This window comes from Balearica regulorum, chromosome 4, assembly GCF_011004875.1.
Source record: "Balearica regulorum gibbericeps isolate bBalReg1 chromosome 4, bBalReg1.pri, whole genome shotgun sequence".
Lineage (NCBI taxonomy): Eukaryota > Metazoa > Chordata > Aves > Gruiformes > Gruidae > Balearica > Balearica regulorum.
In genome coordinates this window covers 47,676,684-47,701,607 of record NC_046187.1, presented here as the reverse complement: position 1 = coordinate 47,701,607, position 24,924 = coordinate 47,676,684, and the positions used below count along the sequence as shown (strand labels likewise).

At 36.0% G+C, this 24,924-nt stretch overlaps 1 protein-coding gene and 1 long non-coding RNA gene across 2 annotated transcripts in view; both read left to right on the top strand.

Moving 5' to 3' along the window:
- The window catches only part of LOC142601751 (uncharacterized), a 1,264,755-nt gene that overhangs the window by 1,038,515 nt on the left and 201,316 nt on the right, over positions 1 to 24,924 (top strand). The window lies entirely within an intron of this gene.
- Positions 1 to 24,924, top strand: part of MTNR1A (melatonin receptor 1A) — a 60,122-nt gene that overhangs the window by 33,336 nt on the left and 1,862 nt on the right. The window lies entirely within an intron of this gene.

The following is a 24,924-nucleotide window of genomic DNA, read 5'->3' as shown; positions in this document are numbered from 1 at the left end:
CTTGTCACTGAGATTTCCGAATATGTAAAATAGCTTAATTTTGCACTATTCTATTACATTGTTTTCTAACATCATTCCACAACTTTGGCTATGCTATGAGTTTTGATCAAATAAACGCACCTAAAAAATTTAACAGAGTTCAACTTGGTTTGTAATAGAGTCAGGCTTCTGCCATAAACTTGATATGGACTTGAACTTCTCTGATATTCATAGAGGTATCTGTCACAGCTATCTGCATTTTATTTCTTGTGCTATATTTATACCAGAGAGAATTTGTCATTATATACTTGTATGTAATACTATATATGTGTATTTAAGTATGATTATGTATATGTATATAATCAAAGACTTAGATTTTTCTCTTGCAGTTGCATAATTACATATAGAAGTTGTGAAATCATTAACCTAGAAGGGAACAAAGAGAGGTTCCTATGGCAAAGACTGCATATATCTAGGAAAACCTTCATTTTGTTCTGTGACTTCTGATTTTTTTGTGTCCTCCTATTTCCTAGAGAGTTTGTCAATTGCAAATACAGTGTTTTTCCAGTCTTGAAGTCATAACCAATAAAGCTTTTATTATTGAGCTCTAAGCTATGTCAATTCTTAATCTCTACAAACATTTCTATGTAATCTAGAAGAAACAGGAAAATATATTTTGTTAATCTACTAACAAAGATTAAGTGCAATTCAAGCTGGATTAACCTGCATTCCACTCTGTTGTACTCAGGGTTAGGGCTCCTGTTTCATAGTACTGCAGATAATCCTTAATGGCACAAAATGTTACTGAGAGAATTAGTAGTACAGTAGCTGAGAATTAGTACAGAAGCGTAAATGAAAGATCTGGCATAGTCTTAGTTTCTCCATGTTGCTACTACAGTGTTCTGTTCTTTTCTGATGCACCCAGTGTGACATACATACTTTATATGGAAATACCTATTTCTCTTTGTCTATTTTAAGTACTTCTACAAAGTACTTCTACAAAGAAGGTTGTTTCTTGATATTTTAGGAAAGTCTGTTTTGAGTCTAGTCCTTCTCATTTTTCCAAGAATGCCTCACCTTTGAGTAGATATGGCACAAACCAACTTGGTTGCCAAGATCTTAGAAGTTCATGTTTATGCATGTATAAACAGAACCTGCAGGGCAACCATCTCCTAAGGCAGCAGCACAAAGCAAGTTATAGCACCGTAGGGTTTCACAAGCAACATGAGATCCCTGTGTTTAAGGAACTGAAGACCAACTCATATCAGTTTTCTGTGTTCAGTTATCAAGGAGATAATGCGTTTTTGTTAAGTAACAGAAATTCACAGAATCATTTAAGTTGGAAGGGACCTCTTGAGATCATCTAGTCTGACACCCTGCTCAAGCAGGATCAGCTAAAGTAGGTTGCCTAGGACACTGTCCAGATGGGTTTTGAATATCTCCACAATCTTTCTGCCAGTGATTGACCACCTTTACAGTAAGAAAGTGTTTTCTTATGTTCAGAGGGCTTTTCATGTATTTAAATTTGTGCTCACTGCCTCTTGTCCTATCATGAGGCATCACTGAGAAGAGTCCAGCTTCCTTATCTTCATTCCCTCCCATCAGGTATTTGTACACATTCATAAGTCCCTCCTTGAGCCTTCTCTTCTCCAGGCTGAACAGTCCCTCTGGTCTGAAGGTCTGAGCTTCCCGAATGCTGGGTTTACCCGTAAAGACTGGTAAAGCCAAAAGTGGCACCGAACACTTCGACCTTTGGCATTTCATTTGCCACCAGTTCTCCTGCCCCGTTCAGCAACTGGCCCCTGTTTTCCCTAGTCTTCTTTTTGGTGTTTACGTACTTGTAGAATCCTTTCTTGTTGCCCATCACATTCCTTGCCAGATTCAATTCCAGCTGGCTTTTCTAACCCTATCCCTGCACGACTGGCCAGGAACTTTATGCTCCTCCTAAGTGATCTGCCCCTGCTTCTACTTGTACAGTTTTTTATGTTGCTTCTTGCTTATCCATGTAGGTCTCTGCCACCATTGCTTGATTTCTTAATTGTTGGGACAGACCTTTCTTGAGGTTGGAGATGATCCTTGAATATCAGCCATGTCTCCTGGACTACTACTGTCTCCAGGGTCATATCCTCTGAAAAGGTTGAAATCTAGGGCTGTGATCCTGCTTTTTGCCAGTTCATAGAATCATAGAATGGTTTGGGTTGGAAGAGGCCTTGAGCCATCTAGTTCCAACCCCCCTGCCATTGGCAGGGACACCCTCCACTAGACCACATTGCCCAAAGCCCCAGCCAACCTGGCCTTGAACACTTCCAAGGAGGGGGCATCCACAACTTCTCTGGGCAACCTGTTCCAGTGCCTCACCACCCTCATAGTGAAGAATTTCTTTCCAATATCTAATCTAAACCTACTCTTTTTCAGTTTAAAGCCATTACCCCTTGTCCTATCACTACATGCCCTTGTAAACAGTCCCTCTCCAGCTTTCTTGTAGGCCCCCTTTAGGTACTAGAAGGCCACAATAAGGTCTCCATGTAGCTTTCTCTTCTCCAGGCTGAATTCCTTCTCTTAGGATCCTGAACTCCACCATCTCGTGGCCTGTGCATCTAGGGTTGCGTCTGACTTTCAAGTTCCCAACAAGTTTTTCCTTGTTCATAAGTATCAGGTCTAGTATAGCATCTTTCTTTGTTGGGTCCTCAATTCTTACACCAGGAAACTGTCTTCAATGCACTTGAGGAACCTAGATTGCTTGAGCCCTACTGTATTGTCCTTCTGACAGATATCAGGGTGGTTGAAGGCTTCCATGAGGACCAGAGCCTGTGAATGTTATACTTCTATCAGTTGTTTGAAGGCCTCATCTAGTTTGAAGAAAACCTCATCTACTTCTTTCTGATCAGGAGGTCTGTAGCAGATAGCGACTACAGCAGGCCATGTTGTCTGCCCACTGATCTTCACCCATAAGCTCTCAACTGACTCCTGACCTTTCCCAAGGCAGGGCTCCATGCATTCCAGCTGCTTTCTGTCACATAATGACATGTGGTGGACTTGGCAGTGCTACGTTAACGGTTAGACTTGATGATCTTAAAGGTCTTTTCCAACCAAAACAATTTCATGTTTTTAGGATTCTGTGAAGGGCAACTCTCCTTGCCTTCTCAGCCTGCCCTTCCTAAAAAGCCTGTTTACCTCCACTGCAGCACTCCAGCCATGTAAGCCATAGAGGGACTTCAGAGAGGCACACAAGTGTGCTTATTCCCCAGTAAAGGCTTGAGACCTTTCCCCTCAAGGCTGGTCTGCAGGCACGTCCTTCTTTGCATGCCTATGCTCAAAAGGATTCCATTTCAACTCTGGTGCTTTGTTGATTGCTGTGTCCCTTCTGTTCCCATCACCTTGGGCCCTTGGCTTGCCTATCTATTCCTTCAGCCAGCTATAATTTTTCACGCAACTTGTAGAAACTTTGCAGCGGTGTCTTAGAAACCCTCTTTCGAATTTGGTTTAAAAGTTTCAGGCATTGGAAAAGGGGTCATCCAGGAGTGTCTTTAAAGCATTTTCCTTGAGGCTTTATGATATCTAAAGATATTATATTAAAAAATAGGATTTCTTAATGTTTAGAAGCCAAGTTTGATCCTTCTGCTATGTCCTGGTTCTGGCAAGGATAGAGTTATTATTTGTCAATAGATTTTACCTCATCTTGTTTTTCATCATAGTCTGTACAGCAAAAGACTATCAATAGGTATATAAAATATGAAAAATTTCCAGAAATCTACTATGCTTTCTTCGTATAGATGCGAAAATTTTTTTCTTCTACTCTTTTTTGTACTGTCATTTTGGTTCTAACCCAGCAACTTCAGGATAGCATCTAATGTAACAGCTAGGACAGTTTAACACAAGCTACTGTTAGAGTAAAATAGTAATTGATGGGTAATATTTGTAAAGCCACTTCAAGCTGCTAGATGGCCAATTCTAGTTAAAATTTATGGACAATGTGAGTCGAAACATTAAATGCAGCTTTCAAAATTTGAACTAAAGTTATAAAAAGGAGCTATGATTTAATCTTCTGCAATTTCTTGACACTGTTGCCTCTACTGTCAAATAATTACTAAACCCACTCTACAAATGTTGTATGTTGGTTGTGTAGCCAGACTAAACAATTTGTTCTGTATGTACAGAATTAAAGCCTACATTATGCATATTCCTAGCACAGCTGGATGGTCCTTTCTGAAGTCTATATCATATGTTAGGGCCATTTCAAATGCAGCTAAATTGCCTGCAGACTATTTTGGTCGGTTCCCCACATAGTAGTAAGAATCATAGTGATGTCTGTGTCCTGGCTAAGAAATAGGTTGGAGAGTACTTCTTTTATAGAAGATGTAGAGCCATCTTTCCACTGCAGCTTACAGTGCAGGAAGTGTGTTTGCTTACTCCTTAGAATAGCACACTAAGCACTGTCAAATATTACACACAGCTTTCATAATACCCTAGTTTAAAAAGTAATGGTAAAGATTCAGTGCTACCATATACTAAGTTGCTGCTTGTACACTTATTTGGTCCATTTTGGAACACTATTAAAGAGTTTTCTGTAGTAATTTTTTTTTTAAAAAAAAGTACTTTTTAGATAAGTTCAATTTGTTGGAGGTTTTTTTGAGAGGGAAGACTAGTGACTACTTGATCAACTGGTATCCAATATATAATTTCTCTTACCAAAAATCAAAAACATCCAGTTATTTACTTCTGCGTATTCACAAGTCATCTCTCCTGTGATCTTTTGAAGATGGAATGCATTTAAACTAAAGACACCAGCATTATGAAGAGAGAGCACAGAGAGCTGCAGTGTGTGCAAATCATTAAGTTACTGCTTTATTAAAATATTTTTGTGGACCCATTCATGGATGCACATTTGGAATGCTAAATTTACAGAATATTGGCTCAGAAAAGATTCATGACTTCAACTTGGACACCCATCTGTTTTTCCAGCAAAGGGTTTTTTTTTTTTAGAGATGGCATCACTCCTTTATACTTGACTTTTCTTTGAGAATTGAATTTTGAGAGCATGCTGGTTATTAGTCTCACTTGAAATGAGTGGAGCTTGGCAGGTATGTATATACTGTGTGTAATTTATTGCATGAGAAAAGAAGTGCCTAGAATAACGTCTTCCCATATATTTTAATCCACAGTTGAAAACTATTTGGATTTTTTAAAAACATGTTACAAATGTAAATTTAAACTTCATGAAGCAACAGAAATCTTCTTTATGGCAAAATTATTCACTGAATTAATGGCATCCTTGAATGAAATAAAACCCATTTCTAATGATGGCTCTGGCTGGGTCTTTGCAGAGTTTTTCATAAGTGGTATGCTAGTAACTCTCAAAAAATCAGTGGGCAGAATTCTGCTGTCAAATATGCAAATTCAGACAGATTTGATCATTTTGTCTCAGAAAAACTTAAAAGTAACTGAAGATCCTGAAGATTTAGTCTCCCTTGGATGTGATTAATTCCGGAGAAATATTCTGCACATAGATATGATCTGGACCTGAACCAAAGCCTTTATCTGTACACTTTCTAGCTTAATGGAGAAGGAAAGTGTTTAGAAGCTTATGTAAAATTACTCCAACCTTGATCCCTGTCTATATTAAGTATCTAGGCATATTGTGGCTAACAGACATGCCTTGAGGACCCTGAACAACTTACCTCTACTGTGTATCTCTTCCCTCCATGCAGATCTTCTTACACTGAGTCATTCTGTTTTAGCTGATTACCAGGACTGTTTATTATTTTCAGCGTATAGCTCCTTGTTGCAGTTGACCATCATCTACCAAGAAAAGTATTATGGATTAGCAATAGTGGCTAAGAAAATAAAGATTTTTTTCCTAACTTATAAGCTCTCTCTCTTTTTTTAAAAATTATTTTAATTTAAATATACAGAGTAACATCTGAGCCAAAATAAAATGTTGCTAATGATCAGGGTTCCAACTGTTGACATAATTACAATATCCTCTGAAATACTGTAGTATTACGTGCGTAGCAAATAAATAAAAATTATCATTTCACAGCTCAAACAACTGGCCAGAAATTTCATATATGTTCAACTGCTGTAGCTCCCAATAGCATGGGATTTATGAGTACCAGAAATAAATAGACCTCTAAAAGCTCAATGTTTCATAAAATGAACATCTGTTCCAGTTATAGAACAGAAAGTTGTTCTTATGGTGCAACACTATAACCTCTCAGGTTATATTAGAGTAGGTAGCATATGTCATTATGAATTGAGAATTACACATGCTTTTTTGAGTTCTTTTTTTTTGGTGCATATTCTTCCTGAATAGCCAAGGACCAAGATATCTGGATGTCTCATATAATGATAGATGAGGTGACTTAAAGAACATTATTACCCAGTGTCTGCACATACAAAGAACAATATAGCTGAGAAACAGGCCAGAGAAACAGTTGATTATTTATATTCTCTGGACTCTGAAAATGCAACAGGCATGGATCTAAAAATGGTCCTGCTATCTGTTTGATTTTGTTTGTTAAATAAAAGTTAAAAGTTAAACTTGCCAAGGATATGAGCATCATTTTTAGTAAGAGTTTCTATTTCACCCAGGTATTCACCCAGGATAGATTTCAATATAATAAAATTATAGCATATCTGTCTGGTTTTTTGGAAAGTCTATGGGAGAATAGTAATGGTTGATTTTAGGCCTTGGTAAGGACACATTGTCAAATGTATGTGACTTTAAATTTGAGAAACTGCAAAACAGCTTTATTCTCAGTGCCTGTAAAGCTGTATGGTTTCCTCAAAGTTACTGTGATTGTGTCGATTAACTCAAGCAAACCCAATTGGACCTGAAAGTAAAGACACAGAAATGGCATGTAACAGAATCACCTCTGTTTGTCTTGAATGTACCAGTAGGTGAACACATATCCAATAGCAGTACTTTTCCTGCAATGATCATCGCAGTTAGTTACAATTCCCCTCTAACGTGGAGCCCCTTTTAGAGATGGTAACACGAATGCATATTAGCACAAACACTGGATCTTTCACTTTTTGTTTTCTTTTGTGGAGGATCTGTGCCATAAGAATACAGGGCTATCACTGGAAGAGTCACTCAGACTAGTGAATCTGCTGTATTACTTGTATTCATTCTTAAACACAACTGAGAGCAAATAAGTCCATTCTATTCACAGAACAGTTAACTTTACAAAAGAAGATGTCAGACTTGACAGATTTGTTAACTTCAGCGATGGCATCAACATTAAATAGCATATAAAGTATTTGCCAGTTAGAATAAAATATACCAGAAAGATTGGAAGTAGGTTTGATGGTAAACTTCTGCTAGAGAACATACAGATCTTTTTACTCTTTCAAATATGTAGCAACTGTAATAATTTTTGTAGTAATTCTAGTACAACCTCCATAAGACATTGCCATGTGTTTACAATGTCAAGATCACCAGTATAGGATATTTATATTATAGTTTCTGAAGATTTCCAGCAGCTATATAAGAAATACAATCAAATTCACTTTAGCTTGACACATGCCATTGGCAAAGGCACCTATTTTTTCTTAACTGCATGACATGAAAACTTCAGGACAAGAAGCTGTCCATCACTGAGTGATAGACGCTGTGATATCCTTTCACATATACTAGTCTAGGGAACATGAAACATTTTTCTTCAGAGACTCTCTTTCCCCATATAAAATCCACCAGCAATTTATCAGTAAGAGAAAGAAAGGAAGCAAAAGAGTTGATCCTAGTGTGATTAAGGTATCTCCAAATGCCTCGTTCCTTTCGGGTTTGGAGCATCTGTGCTCTGGAAGCAGTGGTCATCTAGAGCTAACAGGTTTTCCATTACTTGTTTCTCAAACTGAGGGAAGAGGAAGGGAAGAAGAAATCAAAGAACAGAGAAGGAAGAAGAATGACAAAAAGCCAGCATCAGTTTGGAAGCAATCCATTAATTTACTGTCTGCAGAAGTTATATATCTTCAATATTTTCTGCTGTCTCAGGTCAGGCTGGACATGGCCATGCTGCAGCTCTCTTAAGATTACTGGAAGCACAGAATTTGTTGCAGCTCTGTCCTTATGAATGCCACCACTCTTTTGAAAATAGGTTTGCTCTCCTGACCTTTTAGCAAAATACACAAGACACAAAATTGGCTGTACTAAATGTTAGGATTTTTAAATTAACCTCTCAATCCAGCCTAGTAATTATGAGATTTTTAAAAAATAACCTTTGCTCAGAAAATGAACTGTGAAAACTAGGTGAAGTTCTACAGTAAGCAGTGACCTTACAATATAGCAAGGCAAAGCACCATCCATCAGCAAACAGTATATAATGTCTAAAAGACACTTAACATAAACACTTAGTCAGCAATTTTTCTGAAACATATCTTCCAGAGTGAGGCAGGGTCCATCACCCATTTCTCTGTATTCTGTGTGAGTTTTTTCGACATAGAATTTCAAGTTATTTCTGCAAACAAAGTTCAACTTAGGGAAATATTTCTGCTTTCTGTAAACAGCACTATTTTATTTTCTTTATTTTCTTCTTGCCAGGAAAACCAAAGAGATGAGATATCTGGGGTTTTACCCTTGAATTTGCTTCAAAGGTTTGTTTAGTACTTTATATGAGTAAATCTATTGGGGTGCTTTTATTCGCTCTTAAACACACTTGAGTGCAAATAAATTAATTCCATTTGCAGAATAGTTAACTTTACAAGGAAACAGCTTATGCTTGATTTCTTAATTTTGGAGACTGCATCATAATGAATTAGTATGTTAAAATGTAAAAAGATACTATGTTGAAATTTGAAAAATACAGCTGTTCAAATCCCATTAAAGTTTTTTGTAATCATGCTACTTTTTCTGAATTTGATTTAAAAAATTTTGAAGCAATTGACTATGGCAACATTTTAAATAGCCAACAGCTAGTATTTTAATTCTATTTCTTCTCAGAATTTTCTTCTAGAAAGGCATTGCTTTGAACTCACTGTGGTTATTTTTTCTTGGGGTGAAGTGACTGAAATAATACAATGCAGCAATTACTGCTAATGGAAAATTGCAGGTGTCTTCCTTGAAGAGCTTAATTTCACTAGGCTTCTGTCATTGGCGCTTTTTTGGGATTGGGATTCCCTCTCTTCATTTTTACGAAGATTAATAGTCTCAGTGAGCAAGGGGCTGTAGGGAACACTAAAAGATCATTGTATATTAACTGGTGTTCTCAGTGAATTATTTAATATATGAATGATAGGCTTATCATATTAAAAATACTAATGCACTCATTTAATACTATAAACCATAGTTCAAATGCTCTATATTTGTACAACTAACAGAAGTTGCATTGAGGTTGTTTTGTAATTAATTTGAATTTATGGATAGCACGATTTTTACACCTTAAATCTTGTACTAACTATAATCAAATTTACATTAACGTTTCAATTTCATTATGAACGAAAGGCAACAGTGATTTCAAATAATCTTCCCTACTTAGGGAACCACAAATGCATAGCAGTCCGAGCTTCCTTTCCACAATATAGCTAAGATTATTTCCAGCCTTGTATGGCCCATATTTGTCCAATAGTCATCGTTACATGTCTATATATGAATATAGCTGTTCAGCTGTATCAAATCAATAATTGCTGACTGATACAAGCAATACATATAGATCAAAATATTACATATATGCATGTACATATTCACAGAAAATTATGTCAGCATGTTAACATATTAAACTACCATGCTGAGCTTTAGCTCCTGGATGCAATTGTGAAAGACCTGCTCCACTTCTCTCCTGCCCCCAGGAAACTGTATTGTAGAAAGTCTCTCCAGAAAAAGAGCAAGAGCAGCCAAGTTCACTGTAAAAAGGAAGCCTCTGCTGCTTGGATTCTGGCACTTTTCAACAACAAACCGGGTGCTGAACAAATGTTCATGCAACTAATTACTATTACAATCCCAATTGTTACCATAAACTGCAGAAATATAATTTCTAAGTCATTTAAGGATAACAGAATTTTATTATTCTTGGGTGATTAGCATCCTGTACATTTTAGCCTGGTTTTGCTCATTCAGATATAGGTACAACAGGGAGGAGAGCTTCATTGTCACAAAAAAGTTGATTTCTGTATGTTAAATGTTAATTATCTATATGAAGACAGCAATGTAAATATAGTAATAAATAAAAAAAAAAAAGTGTTTTTTCTTAACTGTATACTGTTAGATACAATATGCATATGTAACACTGAGAATACAGATTTTGTCCACAGAGTGATTATAAATACATAATACACAACTATTGGAAAAGAGGAATATGGGAAAAAGTTGAGAAAAGGAGGAATACAAATGCTAGGCAAGAGTATAGTTTTGTAGGACAAAAAGGGATTATAAAGTTGCACAATGAGGCAGGGGCAAAATCCAGTCCTGTGTCTGCCATTTAGTGCTGGTCCTACTTGAGATTGTAAGTAAATGATCAGCTACATTTCCTTCTAGAGATGTGGTAAGGGGTAGATTCTCTGACTTGTAACAAAAATATATTTAGAGCAATTTGTTGGATTTATGTGAAGGTGCTCACATTTTTCTTCTTTTTTTTTTTCTACTTCTTGTCTACTACAAAGAAAACTCAGAGCTTGGTATGGAACATGGAGCTACAGAGTTAGTTCCATAAAAAATTATTCCCTAGAACAGATTAAAGAAACCAAGCCAACCACTGCAAATTGACACCAAAAAAAATGGACTCTGGTGCGTCCTTTGTGTGTGGAACACAATCAAATTGTCTCTTTGGTAGAGGGAAATAGTAAGAAGCTAATATCGGATTCCTATCTTCACATTAGCTGCTTGATTAATAAGAGCTGCACATCAGTTATCCCTGCCTAAAGATACTGAACAACTGGCATCCCAACAGCTTGCTTCTTTTCCAAATAGGTTTTGGAGCAAAAGACTACCGTGTCCTACAGGATAGGATTTACTAAAAGGGAACAGTAACTAAGGAACAATGCCATATTATTTTCCCCTTTAACACCTGTAATTCAAATTTAACGTATTTACTCCAGAAGAACATATTCCTCTGTGGCAAAATCTTTTCTCTCCTACACTTTTCTCCCTACACTGAAAGGACTCTCATCCCCCTATTCTTCCCACTTTAAGGACTTGTTCCGCAGTGTGGAACAAGCAATGCTTGCTTCTCAGTAATACTGTCTCCAAGTTGGTCTGATGTTCAGACAATCAATCATCAGAGGAAAGGTTTGGTGACCAAGCTGAGGTAGATATTTTGTCAGCACTGCTGAACCTTCTGCTTTGTACATCTACTGACTTCTATACATCTACTGAAAATCTCATATAACTGAGTTTCTTCTTATCCTGGAAGAAAAAGGTTGGATGTGTTTGCTCATTTGTTTGACTTGGCAGTTTGGCATGGGTTTTTAATTCCATGCAGACTTAAGAGAGACCTTTTCAGGAACTGTCTTGAAGATGAAAAGTTTAACTACTGTTCTTCTCTCCCTTAAGTCCAACTAAAGGTATGTGTTTCCCTTTTTTCTCACTCTGTGTGCTACATTCTGTTAGTAAAGGCATATCTGGGTGAGGCTGATCCCCCAAAAGAAAGGGGAGATGACTCTCTCTCAGAAGCAGCTGAGCAGGGTTTATAAAAGCAAGCACTGGCCAAGAAGACAACCAGGCATAGGAAGGCATCAAGAAGAGGAGAGCTCGCAGCTACAGCAGGGACTGAGAAGAACAGAAAACAGATCAGGCCTAAGAAATGGGGAGAAGAGGACCACAGGAGACCATCAAAGTCCTTGAACTGACTGAAATCAGTCCTGGAAGAAAGGATTTGCCTTGAAAGAACAAAAAAGGCAGGGAGAAACCAGTTTATTTTTATTCTTCTCTGTATTAAATGTTTTTCTTCATCAAGCTCACTGTTTGGAGGTTAATTGATCTATTTTAAAGCTCTGACCAGCTCAGCATCCTGCCACACCAAATTTACAGGAAGCTTGACCTTGTTAATAAAATGTACCTAAAAAACATAAAGAACTGACACTGTCCTATTCCAGATATTGGAATTTATAAAAAAATCCCCTTGGACTTTCCTAAAATATGAATTCAAGTCTATCAGGAAATTAATATAATAACACAAATACTACTGCTACCCATCACTGATTGCAACTGACACACACAATTTCAATAAAAGAGTTTGAAGGAGTTTTTTACGTGTCACCAAAATAGTTCCTTCTGTATCATGGATTGGCTAGTTTTACTTCACACAAATGAAGGCTGTTAGTCTGGGTTTACATATTTTTTGAAAGAGTGAAGAATTTTGAGATCTTTTGGGGAAGCCCTTCTACTGTTGCTTTACAAAATCCATTAATCTGCTAAAGGAGACATTTTTGTGCTCATACATGGAAACAGCTAAAGTGGCTGAGGAGCCCAAGCCATCTTTCACTTTCAAAACTGCTGAAGGAATATTTTCATGTACAAAGCTAAATACAGATGTTTCTGAGAGTAAAGTAAGAAAATCTAAGACGCTTTAGCTGAGATGTGGAAGACACATTTTTCCCCTTTTTTATAGCATTGTCACCTGTAGAACATTTTACGAGGATAATGTTTAAAAAATGAGGTGATTATTCCCTAATAGACTAAAGTAAAGAAAAGCAAAGGGACTGTTCAGTGCTGTCTGAAGCTAAGGCTGCCTTACCACTTGCTCACCACTCTATGCTTTTCATAATAAACTTCATGTCAGGTTTTGCAACATGGTATAAACACACTGTATCTTTGACATACACAGACTGTACAGGACCTCTTCTTTCTGGCATCCTTTCAGCATAGGAATTTTTTTTTTTTAATATTCATTGAGATGATTATACCAACTTTTTTTGGGTGCCTTCTTTAATTATAGCTTTCTAAGTAGACATGTTGATTTCTGGTTTGTTAATTTTTGTTAAATAATGAAGTATGTTGGCACACTAAAAACTGTACCTAAAAAAAGATGAAGAACTCAGGAGTAAGGTTCAGAGGGAGAACAGGCAAAGTTTTTACTGAATATTTAAAAGGATACTATCTTTAGCTGTCTATATTTAGCTTTTCAGCTTGCTTAAAAGCTTTTTTTTTTTTTTTTTTGCAAGATTCTCTCTAACATTTAAACGAAGATAGAAAGGAGTATAAGAGGAAAAAAATGGCATTAAAAAAGTAAAGGAGCTCCAACAGCTAAGATAATATATACATAATGTTAAAGACTAAGATTATATTGGTGATATAGTTTTCCAAATATATTTTATTTTCAAACAGAGAAAGGGTTCATATTTTTTACACTAGAGGTATTGAACTTGATTTTACAAATTGTGTTTGGATTCTCAAGGTGAGCAGTTGGGATATTTCTGAGTCATAAAAAAAAAATCAGTGGGTACAAACACTTCAGATGAGATATCATAACAAAACTTTTAAATGCTACCATACTGAAATTACCATAATAAAAAATCCAATACTTTTGACAGCAAGTATTGGTTACAGCAATTTATTTCATTGTACTGGACAGATTTTTCTGGTGCTACAGGTTAAGTAAGAACCCTGAGTGATAAGTTCTGAAGACATACGTAGGTACTGAAAGTCAACGGCATTTATATATTTCTTTCCTATTAGTTAGTGCCATAGCCTCATTGTCCTTTGACTACATTTGTTGATAAACAGTTTAGACTTAAATGATAGAAAAATAAATGCTTTCTGAAAAATTCCACATCACTCTTCATGAAAGAAAAAACCCAGAATAACAGGCAAGTAACTAAAACAAGATGGAGAGAAATAATAATTCAATAATAAAATTATGAGATATATTCAATCCATGGAGCCGCTTGCTCACTTACAGTACTTCAAGTTCTCCGAAGTCAGTGAAGTTAGTTAAATCATTATTTTAGACAATTACTTCTAGTCAAAAGCCTACTTCTAAGGACACAATGGTTTGGCAAATTCACTAGCATGCTAAATTACATGTAAGTGACTTCTTAGTAAAGAACTTCATTTAATACTTTTAAGATAAAAGGCACAAATCCAAACTGCATTTCATTTCTAATAAGCATTAAATATAAAAGTCATGTATTTGCTAATTAACTAACCAAGAGGATATTGAAAAATTTTGGAGTTGTATGTCCATATTTATTAAAGAGAAGGAAAGTCCTTTAAGAAGTTGACCTCACATAAGCTCATCAGGGTACATTGTGGAAATACCTGAAGTCTTCTACGATGTCAAAGGGCAATCATACCTATTTCTCTTACTAGTTTCTCTCAAATAATTATTGCTTGGAAAATTTATTCTGTGTTATGTGAAAAATCTCATCATACAGGAAAAAAAAAGAAAGGAACAAGCAATAAATGAATTCCCCTCCTCATTGTAACTTCTAGAGCCTTGTCAAACTATAGTCAAGATCTGTGGAAGTTTTATCATTCAGTCTGATGGCAAAAAATAGATTATTCAGTTAAGATTTAAGTGGAGATATATTCATTAACTACAGGTATAACAGTATATCCAAGCCAAGAGTCCTGTTTCCTGCTTGACTGAGTTCAAGAAGCATCTGGATAACGCTCTCAGACATATGCTCTGACTCGGTTGGTCCTGTGTGGAGCCAGGAGTTGGACTGATGATCCTTATGGGTCCCTTCCAGCTCAGGATATTCTGATTCTGTGATTCTATGATGATGATGTCTTACTCTGTCATAAGCAATAACTATCAGTTGACCTGTATGTTGCGATGCCTAAATGGAGGACATTCCAAACATTTTGTACTGTGAAAAGCTCAGGTAGGATTATAATTCTTGTTCTAAATATTATATTTAAAATTATATAAACTATTTTATTGGTTTTAAACACCATCATGAATCCTGTTGCAGAAAACTAGCTGATGCACATGTGCATCATTGTATATTGTAAAGCTATTGGTATGAATTTAGGGTAGCTTCACTGTTTGCCTGCAGGGAAGTCACAGTATATTTCCCAGAAGAAATACTGAAAAAAACCCCTCGTGTCTTTATTTGTCTGAAGAATTAAACAAATAATGACTTAAGAATATTTTTTAAAGTTCTATAAATTCTTTATGGTTAATTTGTCCCTGTTATTTTTATCCGTATTGCCAGTTGCTTTCGTGATGAAGAAACTAAATTGTACAAAGATAAGAATCCTGAGAAGCCTTAAAATAAATGAAGGTATTTTTATGGACATTTAAATGTCATAAATGTTAAAGTTTATCTTAAGATCTTTATAGACTATTGGTACTAGCAATGGGGATAGTATTAGAAAACTGAAAAACTGTTTTCTCCAAATCCATTTTAGTTCTGTTAGAGCACTAGAAAATAGATCTTCAGGGGAGAAAAAAAAAAAAAGTTTAGGTGCGGAGCAATTATATATTTCCCCCAACTTTTTGATACAAACTAAAATACAGATTTTAAATACAGATTTTACTTAAGGTAGTGCAATGTCTTCATGCTTTCTCCTTTAATACAAAATTTCAGCTGTAGCCTGAGGTTTAATCATCAAGCTATTTTAAAATACACATCTAATAGAAGCAAACGAACATTGTTTCTGAGTCAATTATAATATACAGTTGCTAAAATGTGATACTTAATTACCTGTATGAATCACGGTAATAATGAATAAACTACCTACTTCCTTAATTTCTTATAAATCTATCCTATATCATATATCTAAATCCATGTTATTTAAAATAATACAAAGGGGGAAAATATACTAATGCTTCTAAGCTTTTGGCACACTTAAGGTGTCAGGGCTATTATTTTAATTGCTTGCTGCACCAATCCTGAATGGATCTCTCACACCGACATAATCTGAAAAAGTTGTCTGAAACCAAAATTGTTGCTTTGTCATATTTTGAATTTTCTTGACACTCAGTGTAACCAGTTTAGGTTTAATTTGTATTTCTTAGCATTTATTAAGATCCTTGGCCTTGCTGCCATGCACATACAAGTTCCACTTCTTTGTCCTTCTTCATCCTTCTTCTAGTTGCCAGTGCTAAATGCATTTGTGATGCTGCAGAAAGCAAGAGTTCTTGATACCATCAGTTACTTTCATCAACAAAACCCACTAATATTACAATTAAAATAGCACTTATTCTAGTGAATTCCCCATGATACTGACACCATTTCACTCGCCTCCCTGTAGTCTGGAACCATTCAAATTCTGGATTTTTGCTGTAGCACAACAGAGAAAATGAAGAAATGAAAGGGAGACAGGAAGAACTGGGTTGTAAGGTGGTAAAGAGAGAAAAGACGTGATGGTGGAATAAATAGAAGGAAGAAAAATAATAGAGAAATAGAGAATGGATAGAGGAAGAGAGAGTAAATACACATATGTTTAATTATATATAAGTGATATTTTCTATAGTGCTATTTTCCAGTTCCCTGGCAGATGTCCTACCAATGCTGATTTTAGAAGAAAAAACTGAGAAAACTGTTTTAAGAACTCATTTCATTAGCTTTGGTGTCTAGTGTGTAGTTAAATGTGGAATTGTCTGAATGACCACCTATACTGTTAGAAGTCCTAACTGAAAGAAAATGGATTATTTTGCACTCTTGAGAGTTTTTTTAACTTCTTTTTCTTCCCATGAATAATTCTATTGACAAATTCAGCCACAAAATCCTGTTACATAAAACTGTGACTTTCAAAGAGCTTCAGGAGAGGAATTTCATGTTTGCACTATTATATACGGTATAGAAGTATGCTGTCAGTTATGTGGCTGCACCTTCACTCTCCTGCTTTCTCCTACTTGTTTTCTCAAAATACATATTGGAAGGGAATAGGCTGTATCTTCCCATTTTCTAGCACCAATCCTGACTGATCTATGAGATTTTGTACAAATACAAAACAATTATGTTTCACAAGCATCCCTCTCTGCCTTTTCCTGCTTTTTTGCTTTCATTTGTTTTAGTCTCTGAACTGTATTATTAGATTTATTTATCTGAGCTGTGACATTACTGTGATAGTACCATTTTTGTCCTTCCATTTATTTCCAGTCTCTAATGCAAATACAGTTGAAGGGGGAAAAAGTACTCTTAGCTGCTTCTGCTGCGATGTAGTTCAGTAGCGTGATCCTCTGACATCAGCAGTATTGTTATTCTAATCGGTTTCATACAGCTTGCTGAACTATGATGACAACCTTAGTGTTGTGAAACATCTAGGCAATACCTTGCTGGAAAACAGGCTGTTCTGCAGGAGTTTTTTCCTCCCAAATGAATCATAGAAATTAGAGATAGAAAAGATCAAATCAGAAGCGGTAATATAATTCCCTTCTGTAAAAGTGGATAAGTTACTCAGGCAAATCTATTTGGTCTCTGAAATATTGTCATCATGGTAAAAGGAGCTGATGTTCAAAGGGAATAGATGTCCTGACCTTGAAAACACACCAGCCCAGTGAACTGTAGAAAGAACAGTCCAGGAAGATACCAGAGCCAAAGCCAGGGTCGCAGAACTCAAGACATCCACCACTACGTCTGTCTGCCCTGGTTTCTAACTTCCACTTGCAAGACAGCAGGGTTTGTTGATTCACTTCAGTGTCTTTACAAGCCTTCTTGCTCTTTTATGTTATGTCTCAGTTCACCCTTGGCTGGGTGGACAAAAAAAAACCAAGTTAAGAATGATTTAAACAGAATTACATCTGACTGGATTAGTTGTCATGACTGCGTTTTGGTGAAAAACACCCATAGAACTGAAAAAAACATAATTACACACTGAATGGGGCGCATAACTATAGCAATATTCATTCTGAGTATCAGGAAATATGCATATGGCACTTCAAACTTTTGTCAACAGCAATTGAACTACTTATTTTATCGACATCTACTGGAGATTTGTCAATGAAGTGTTTGAAGTACTGAACTGTTCAATTTCAGGACTACTATTTAACAAGAGTCACTTTAATATATTATATATTATAAAACTACAAAACTGTATGACAGTGCCAGTTTAATACAATCTTGTTACCAAAGTAAATACGTATTAGCTAGATATTACTCTGATAACATTTTAGAGGTTTCCATAAAAGAACAGAAGTCTTGTTCAATTTGCTGCTGCTTCTAAGGCAAAATATCTTGGATATGAACCTACTATGTAGAGTCTCAAAGCAAAATATTTCATGCACTGCATAACATAACAGAACGATGAGTGTATCTTGAGGCTCACTGGTAGGTCTGACTGCTATTATTTAAAGTCATTTTTAAAACTGCATTTCTTAAAAATCCTTAAAAATGACCCAAACCCTGACCACCTCTAGATTTTTAAATTTAGGTCCACGAAAGATTGTCAGTCAGCTCCTGTCTACTCCTACATTGGGTGCCTAAATGTGCAATGGTAGTCTAGGCCTTTTCTTCACTGCTGCTTTTCTCAGGTGCTTTATGTTTTACGTCACATAAATTCATTCAGTGGATAGCACTACCCTTCTTGGCATACCCAGAAATACCTGTCTTGCCAGTACTGAGATATTCATATCCCATACACCTACTAAATCTACTGCCTAGTACAAACTGAGTACTCCTATCATGTGAGCGGTCCAATACAAGAGACATTTTCAAAGCAGCCCTGAGATGTCATACAAAACTGCCAGAGGCAAGGTACATCCCCGAGTCTGAGGCACTCATCCAACATATGGATTCAACTCCTTTCTCTGCCTGACAGTAAAACTCACATCACTTTCCTCTCATGACTGAACCACCAAGAATAGCACTGACAAATATTTTTAGACAGTAAGAAGGAGAGCAGTAGCTGTCTCATTCACACATGTGCCATGGGACTGCAGAAAAAGATGGTAGGTGATAAAGTCCCAGAAAAGTGTACGCCACTTGGCATATCTGCAAAACTACTTAATCGCATCTACATACTGGTTGGCTACAGTCAACTTGGACCTGACACCAGAATCCTCCATTCCTTTATTCTGAGTATTACTAATTAGTCACTGCCATTTTCTGCCAATTATTCTTTCATGCATCTAATTTTCTTGGCCAGAAGATGGCATAGGCATTTCAAATTAAATTGTTGCTGCAGCTTCACTGGAAGTTTCTGTATGATAATTATTATAATCTAAATACAGTATAACATTTTCTTTTCAGAGTGCATCAGAATGATCTTTCATTTATGCTGTGCTGATTATGTCAAATTTTCTTCAACTTGCAACACACTAGAATAAAGTATCACAATATGGATTATTCTGATAACATGGTCTTTAACAAATCTATTCTTCCATATCTCTCAAATATACTATTACGTAGTTCTCCAGCTATCCAGACCTGTAAGATTCAGCACCCTGAATTTCTAGCAACTGCAGTTAAAAGTTGAGGTTACTTAGGTCCTTGCAGTACCTGAACACTCAGAATATCTACCTTAGCAAGATTATAAATGAGTTCCAGCAATAAATATTTAATACTCTCTCCTCAGTGCTAACAAGCTACCTGCCTGACATCATTACTGCTGTAGGCAATTGCCAATTGCCATGTCTGTAATTACACATCTGGTTTCATTAGTGCCCCAACTAGATGATAGAGGGTCTGAAAATCCTTTCTATTATGTGACGGGGTGTACATTTGAATGAGATTTTAAGAAAATAGCTAAATGATACAAGGTCTTTTTTCAGCTTAAAAGGAAAGAGAATGGTTTTCCTGCATGTGCTTAAAGCTCAAAGGTTCGTTGTGGGCTGTAAGCAATTCAAATTTCCCTGCATCACGACCTGCAGCATGAGGGTTAATATGCTAATGAGAAGCAAAACCCACAGGCCCATCACGCTATTCAAATTTAATGTGCACGTGGACTTCTTGATTCAGGCCAGGTTTATAAATAGTGCCTTTAGTTTAAAAATAGGCTTTTCAGATCTAAGGGAGTTGATATTATGATCTGTAAAGTGAATGATGCTCCCAGGAGTAACTGCAGCTTATGTAATATTTATTCCTACATTTCTGCTCAGCTGTTTTGTGCCATTTTGATGCTGAGCTGCAAGGACTGTTAGTTTCTGAAACCTTTCAAATTTTCCTTCAGTGATGCTGGGACTATCTGTATGCTTGCTTGTCTAGTTAACCTTACTTGGCTTTGGGATTTTTGCCAAAGAAACAGTGGCTATTGACCCCACTTACAAGTATTTTATTTAATAATTTTTATTGCACGTGACCTTCATGGAATCCCAAACTGTGCTGCCAGATACAGCAACTTTCCAATATTAAATTGATCCTAGAAAGATTATGGATAGATCTTCCTTTTCTTGAAACATTATGACTGGTTAAGGTCCCAGTGAGAAATACTGAGCCTGTAGAGCTCTGTCTCCAGGTACATGAACAAGAATATTTTATTAAATTTGGTTAGGCACTTCCAAAACCAGCTTTCACTCCTTGATTTTGTAGTTGCTTGTGATGTTTTAAAAGTGAAATACCAGTGCTAATGGAACAACATTCAGGGCAGAAATGTTCCTGGAATATGAAACAAATTTAGTGTTAACATGTCATTGAGACACCACTTTTTGCATGGAAACAGCCATGAGAGAAGCAGAGGCATGACCAATAGGTACACCTGAAGGAATGTCTTTCTAAGGACAAAGTTCAGCTCTTAGTGGTAAAATGAAGCATATTGTATTGAGTATTATGCTTAGCCTCCTAATTTTGCTTTCTTCATAAACTAGCCCATTGCCTTATTTCATGTGATGACTTGTATCCTACAATCAGAGACTTATTTGCTCCTATCATTCAGTTGTGAAGGGGAGTTACTAGTTTCATAAACCAAGTGTTTTGCCAGCTATCTATCAATGCTGTCACTTTTGCTAGATGCATTGGTATGATCCTGTGTTCAGTTATAACTATAAGGTACCACATTTAAATTTTCTACTTCCTGCTGCAGGCGTTCATTGGCATGCACCTAATCTTGGTCTTGTTTTCAGCTATCACCATAAAACCCCAGATTCACATTCAGAGCAAGGACTGGATTACTGAGAAACGTTTCAAAATGCTAAAAAAAAATCTTTAAGCTACCCTTGAAGAAAATCAGAAGTATTTGAGTGATCACAAATCAGTGCTTTAAAATGTAAATAAAAACTTTGGGACCATTAAATATATAAAAACTGTGGACATAACAATCTTGGCAATATTAAATTTGAATATATCACAAATTCTAGAAAATTGTTTCTAAATTTATAGGAAAGCATCCTGTTAGTTAAGCCTACTTATGAAACAATCAGAAATGACTGTTAGCATATCTGGAAATATCTGACAGGCAATAAAAAGACAGTAGATAAGAATGGCATGGACCTGGTAGTTAGAAATTAAGTTTGATCTTGTAACTGGTCCACCACTGCAAATGTTTACACTATCTTCTTTCCTTAATGATATACTTAACAAGTAAACATTAGAGGTCTGAGTCAATAGCCACTGAAACAAAAGCTTTATACGTGACTTCAATGATACCTGCAGGTACTGTTTAGTCTTACCTAAAAGCAAAGGCATCTCCAGTTAGCATAAAGTCTCTATATTCCTCTTAGCTAAATTTAGTGCAACCTGAAGCACTAATGTGTAAACAGGAAACGTAATGTTATATACTTCAAAATGTAGCAACATGATGAAAACACAATGGTGTCTGGAAAGCGTTGTAAGAAGCCAATACGTTATTTATAGGGGAAATAATTTGAAATAGGTGAACAGAAACAGTGACCTGGCACCCATATTAGAAGGTACAGAAATATCTTGGGAAAAAAAGGAGAAATAATAGCCTTATCAATGTTGCCAACAAAATGAGATCTTCTCTAAAATTCATTCAGATTTCCTTAGTTCCAAAAAATTCTAGCTGGAGTCCGTAACCCTTTAAAACATTGTTATGTTGTTCCATAGATAAGCTGCTTCCCTTTTTTTACAATTTTTTTTTATTCTCCCAAGCTAAAAGTTTTGGAAGAGTTAAAATACTTCATAGTCTCAAAACTTGAGGAAAGAGTTCTGCAGACCAGTTCTCCTAATATTGCAGAAAGAATTCGTCCTTTTTCATCTGCTGGCAAAGTGCTCAGCCCTCCAGTCTAAGTCTATGGGAGGCATTCAGCACCACTTAGAATAACTGCCAATTTTTTCTCATTAATTTTCTGCACTTATTTAAGTTGCTAGAAATTTCTGGAACCTTTCTAATTCCCATTAACTGCAGGACATACTTGGCGCTAAATCTAGGGGAATAGCAACCCACACAGTAATTTGTCTATGTTATGCAGATACATCTTGCTACTTGTATTTGCATAACATATGCAACTACATCATATACTTATTTGATTATCTTGTATTCATTTTGACATCATGACAACTAATCCCATAAGCATTTTTTCATAATCTATCAAAGTTTTTACACTCAGTTTATGTTGTATTTTGCTCTTGGAAAAGTCAAATTGTCTGGGAGAGCACTTGTTTGTTTTCTGTTGCTTTAAAGCAGGTTTTTTTCAGCAGGTAGGTCTGATGTCGCTATGTGTTTGCTGCACAGAAAGGCATCTTTTTCAGAAAGAGTGGTGAAAATATTTAATGGAACGTTGCTTTAGACTGCATCTAAAAGCATAGCCTGCTAAAGCTGGTTACCAGTAAATTATCTTTCTTCCCACATACATTCGTAGCATATCATCTGCTTAACTTTACTAAAGTTTATTTGACTGATGTCAAAGTCAAGAAATTCAACCTCTACCTTCTCAGTTCAGCCAACTGGTGTTAATGCACAGTAATGCATTTTTTAGTTACATAAATCACATTTTTTTTTCACAATAACATGATCTCACTCTCTAAAGAGAATGAATAGTTTTTGTTCAAGGAAGAGTTATTCAATATTTTAACCCCTTAAAAAGGGTTCAATATGGAACTTCAGGCTTCGTTTATAACATCCTGTTCAAACCCAACTCTGAAGATGAAAATTAATTTTTTCCTATATCTTTTTTTATGGTACTTACCTCTACAATACCAAGTGTTCCACAAACATAAGAGTTTAATTTCACAATATGCCATTCAATATATAGGAATTTCATAGAATATCAATATTTTCCACTAGTGGTAGGTGCCTAAATCTAGGACCATAATTTTAAAGCTTATATTATACAACATGTGAAAGCTCAATATCATTTCAGATCAGACTTCAGAGTCTGAAACAATGAACCTCAAATATATAACAAACACACTAATTCCAAATAAATTTTTACTTGAATTTTCTATTCTATGTTAAAGACAAAGCCTCTGTGCTCTCAAGGAAAATGTATCTGAACTTAAGTTTGAAGACAACCCTTCCTGAAAGACAGGTTAAAAGTCCTCTTTGCAAGCAGGTATCTGTTTTCCAGGCAGTTTCTAGCACAATGCTTTGGTCATCCAGCTGACATGCTAACCGTGAGCTGGCAGCCTGGGACTTGGTTTCCAAGCTCAAGATTTTTTTTAAAAGACAGGCTCCCAGGATATCCTGCTAGCCACCAATTTCCATATGAAGCAGCTTGTATTTCCAATACTTTCACAGTTTGTCGCTCTGCAGCAGCAGACTGAGAAGATAAGCTGGGACAACCATGGTGCACCAGTTTGTGGAAGTCTGAAATTTGGCTGATTCAGAGACAGAGCACCTACTCTTCCTAGACTCAGTTGCTTTCAAAGCACAGGGTTGCTAAAATGAGTCAGAGAAAAGTGTACCACCTGTCTTCTTTCAACAAAGGGAAAACCTCTCCACACTTTTAGCTTTCCTCTGTTAGAAGAACCTTTTGGCTCAATTGTGTAAATAATGTTAATATTAGCATTATTAATGTAGAGCACCAGCAGAAATGTCAGTGTCTAGCAGGGAGAGAAGCTTGGGATAGACAGTCTCCAGCTAAGCAGAAAATATATAAGCAAATGTAAATAGGATTCTTTTAATTATCACATTTAAATAAGTGTCCAGTTCTTTGTCCCATCTGGAGTTTTATGGTGCCATTTCATTAAACCTGCAATATTCCAGGTGGGGAAAAAAACTGATAACAGCAACTTTTAATTCACTTTCCACTTCTCGATTCATAATATAAATGCAAAGCTCTGAGTTTCATATAGTCTCTTTATCCATTCTTGTATCACTTGCCACTATATCAAGGGTAAATTCTGAAAGCAATGTTTTTTTCCCTTGTTGTCTTCTGCTTAAAGGAGCTCTTCCATTTGTGCCAAAATGATCTGGAATTCTGCCAAAGCCTTCATGATAAGTGTATTTCAGTCAGGCAGTGAATTCCCAGGCAAAAGAAGAAACAACTACAGCCACCATCAAGAGAAAGTTATTTATAAAACGAGATACAAAATCTATGAAAACTAGTGTAGCAATCTTTTAGCTGAGGCTATTTGTCCCAGCAGCCATTAGTATAAATATCAAATATGGTACTTCATGCATGTATTAAAATTTAAACAAAAGACAATAAGTGGCATCCTGAGCGAGATAATTTCTATGTTTTTCTCTGTAAGTGTTTGCAGATTCAATGTTTCTACCTGGCCATTTAAAGCATACGATTAGTGAGAGAATATGCGTTGTAAGATGTTTGAGATAATATATTAAAAAAAAGTTGTTTTGAGAATTATAGCAGCTAAAATGCCCTATTGGTTCATGCAGACTTTTACCTTTTCTTTTAACCTATTTTTATCTATTTGTATTTTGTCTGCTCAAAATAAATGCATAAAACAGTCCACCGAGCTCACTTTGCATTAATAGTGAAATTCTACGTTACCTAAAACTAGCAATATATTTTCTTACAGGTTGCAATAAGAGCTCATATTTCACCTTCAGTGAATAATCTTGGAATGGCAAAATATAATTTTGAACACACACATACCTGTGTATACATGGATACACATGCATTTATATACCTACACATGTATGTATAGATACACATTTGTAGCCTTCTGTAAATAGGGACGTGAATAACTAGACCAATACATGGAGTACTTATTTTTAAAAAATGAATAAAAGCTATATCAGTGTATCTTGTGAACTTCTTA